This window comes from Drosophila biarmipes, chromosome 3L (assembly GCF_025231255.1).
Source record: "Drosophila biarmipes strain raj3 chromosome 3L, RU_DBia_V1.1, whole genome shotgun sequence".
Taxonomy (NCBI): domain Eukaryota; kingdom Metazoa; phylum Arthropoda; class Insecta; order Diptera; family Drosophilidae; genus Drosophila; species Drosophila biarmipes.
Window position 1 is genome coordinate 11969698 of NC_066613.1, and position 3745 is coordinate 11973442.

Genomic DNA, 3745 nt, shown 5'->3' on the forward strand with positions numbered 1-3745 from the left:
CACGAGTAATAACAATCAATTTCGCTTCTCTCGCTCATTATGCAAATTTTGTGCATGGCCAGCTGGCAGTAAAATGAATTTTCACACGTTAATTATTTGCCAGCGACACAATTTCGCATTGAAGGCTCTTTAAAGTGGCGTCTCTCTCAACGCGATTGTGCCACATTGTCCTGCTGCCCGTTTGTTGTTGGCCAAATCACCGTCATTATACAATTTTAATTTGCTAAACTTTTAATCGAAAAGCGAAAGAAAATCAAGGCCGGAAGGAAGGAAGGAAACCAGCAGGCGGGGGTGGGCGAAATAAAAGAGCAAATCGAAAGTCTGGCCAGGATCGTAATCCCTTTTTTAATTGCAGCTATCCCGAACACATTTTTTTCCTGCTTCAGTTGCGGCAAATCTTTGCAATGGAAAACTTTCTGGCCAGCGGCGATTTTCCCCCATTTTCCCCGACACTTTTCCCCAAGCTCACATCCCCATGTTCGTTGTCAAAGTGTTGTCTACTTTTCTGGTGGAAACTTTTCCTTTGTTGCAATTATCGGCATCGCTACACACGAAGGCGTGCGCCAATGAAATAAAAGTAAAGTAAAGGCCGAAATAAAAAAGAAATGGCTGTCATTTAAATAATTCGAAAATTTGCCAAAGAAGTTGTCACCAGACCCCGGGCCCAAAGAATTCATGGGGAAAAGACTTGGACAACTTTTCCCCGCTTTTTCACTTTATTTGTCAATTACTGTGGCACAAACAAACTGGCAGGAGCATCGGGGGAGGCACTCTGCGGGGACGGCCTGTCATTCAGTTGGATGTTTTTGACAATTTGCCTCTTAAATATTTAATAAGCCAAAGTGGTCGAGTGGAACAACAAACAGAAGACGTCGAAAATCAATTATATATGGCAGGAAGGAGCGTTCGGTGGGAGGGCTTATAATTCGTAAGTGGCTTAAGCATTCGTCCGTCGCCTTTGCATGTAAAAAGTTTTTTAATTGAACATTCTCAATGACAAATAAGTCGGGGAAAAGGTCCTTTCAGGACACAATTGCAGCACAGAGACGTTTCTGTATTTACCCTGGTTTTTTGGTCTCTTTTTACGGCGCTTTTCATTAGTCGCATTTCTTTGTTCTACAGCTCGGGAAAACCGACTGTTTTCCCCGCTCAACTTCAGCTGCACAATGGCAAAAATTATTGCTTTGCTTATTTGCGCTGCGTTTTCTTCATTTGTCAGCGGGCTGTCCTTTGTTAAGGAACCACCGAACCCACAGCAGATATTATATAAAAAGTAAGAAAGGGGATTTTCTTTTGGTCTGAACTTTTTCATTAGGCTAATTAAAAATGTTTGTGATGCCGCGCCGAGAGTGAGAGTGTTTGCCGATGTCTTGAAAGTTCTGATTCGCTGGAAAGCGTAACACATGGCGTATGAGCAATAAGTGCTTTATGACTCCGAGGTAAACGAACTTTTCGGGGAGAACCACCCAAATGGATTTCAGCGCCTGCAGCCTGCTCGGAAATAAAAACCATTTGCCCAATCCTGCCCGAAACTTGTTAGGCTTGCATTTTAAGTAACTTTGGCAGTCGGACCCGGGGACTCGCATAAAAATGTAAACTTAAAAGATTCGGAGAGTTCCCGTACATCCCGTGTCTGCGATGTCGCCTTGGCTGACATTAAGGCGACAATTGCCAGTCCTGGTCGTCATTAAAACTCCAACAATGCCAACGAAAAATTACAGAAAACAATAAAAAAGAACTAGCAGCGACAGAAAAGTTTTCCCTCCGCCCAGCCTCCTCTCCTTTTTTTTGGCAAGAATATGTACAAGTGTCAGTAGCAGTTCTCATGCAAATATTGTCTGGGGACTGTCGGGAATGAAAGAGGACTACAAGGATGCTAAACATAATGCGATGCCGGGATTAAAGTGCCTGCCTGCAGTTTTACGGCGGATTTATTTTTCCTACTGCTGATTTAAAAATCTTAGTACCTATTATCCAGTATCTCAGCAGGAAAAACCGAAAATATTTAACATAACAAAAAGCAAACAGTTCAAAATTGTCATTGGTGGCATTAAAAACTGACTAAACCCTCACAAAAAATAAGAAAATCGCTCTGCAAAGCTACGCAAATCGTTAGCATTTTTAGGACACTATTCAAATCAGTTGGTATTCTGCTGTACGACTTCAGTTAACTGAACTACAAGTGAAAAAACACTAAAAAGGTGCATTTTTAATCAAATTCTGAAATGTAGAGTTATTCCATAAATCCATCTAAATATCACAATTTCTTGTAATGCTTTTTCTTGAGAATACTTTATTCATAAGAACTATTTTGTAATGTACTTCTCGCTATGAGTCAAACAAAAATGTTTTACGGCAGAAATGGCAGCTATTTATTCAGATTGCGAGTACACTGTATCTCACCCGACAGGCTCAATTACAAAACTGCTGCCCGGAGTCCTAGTTCGATTATGCATGGAGTTGATGGCCGAACAGGACACCTCATTAATTTGCCGGGCTGCGGCAATAACAATAACAGCCATTTCGGCTATTCGGCTCATTGACTGCCTGATTTTATGGCCCAAGCTGCCGCTGCAGCTGGCTCTCATGTCCAAAATCAACATCAACATTGACCCAGGAGCAGTTTGTCCTGCTGCTGACGTTGCTGCGTGGCCAAATATGTTTTTGTGGCATTTTTGGCCAATTGGCAGACAGAGTTCGCCCAGTGCCGCTGGCCAATTGAATGCAGCAGACGCGGACGTGGCCTCCTCGACGCAGTAACGCTGCCTGTGGATGAGTTCCCTGCTGATTATGCCATAATGTTTGGCCACACCCGAACCCAGCCCCTGGTGTGTGTGCTCGTGTTTGCCTGTTTTCTGTTTGCCTAACCCAAATTGCATGCTATTGACCAGGATTCAACATATTTCGAGTGGCCGGGTGGGAGGGGAACCTGCAGTGGCCGGAGTTGTGACGGCTGCCCTGCCACTTGAAACTTTTCCAAATCACACACTTTGCCGACACAGTTCGATCAACTATAAGTGCCGCTGAGGAAAAGGCACGAAAAAGTGCAAAAGCGTAAAAATAAAACAAAGGACATAAAGTGGGAGCAGTGGAAATGCAATTCGAGCTACTGGGTACCGTGCTTAAAAGCAGCATGAGTTTAATATTTCCTTTAAAGGCTTTAAAGTGTGAAAATTAAAAGAATATTCATATGAACAGCTATTTAAACTCCAATTTAGGTTTTAAACATTCGAAAATAAATCCCTCCTTACCCTCCTTATATTAAACTTTCGCTTCTCGAATATTCAAATTAAATGCCGGTTATTTCGTAGAAATCTTATATTTTTCTTGGCCTTTCCGAATGGCAATACCCCAGTGACTGGCATCGGTTCCCCCTTGGCTCGCATTTATGCACATCAGATATCGGAGTCTGATCAAATCCTGCTTAGCATGCCCGACATTTATTTGCGAGCTGCCAGCCAAGTAAGCCAACCCATCTAGAGTCATACACACATGTGCTCGGCGTGCAACATTAATGCACTATGGCTGCTAATGCAGCGGCAACAAAGGGGCGGGGGGCGTAGTGGCCGGGGGGAAAAGGAGGCGGCGCCTCCGAGGGTGTGGCAGGTCGGAGGTGGTGGGGCAAACAAAAGCCAGTAAAAGCAACTGTAGAGGGCTTTGGCGTGCCTGCTCGGCTTTCTCTTGGATTCGCACTCGCATTCATTTTTGCTGTTCGCCATTGTTGCAGCTGCTGCCTTTCTGCTTA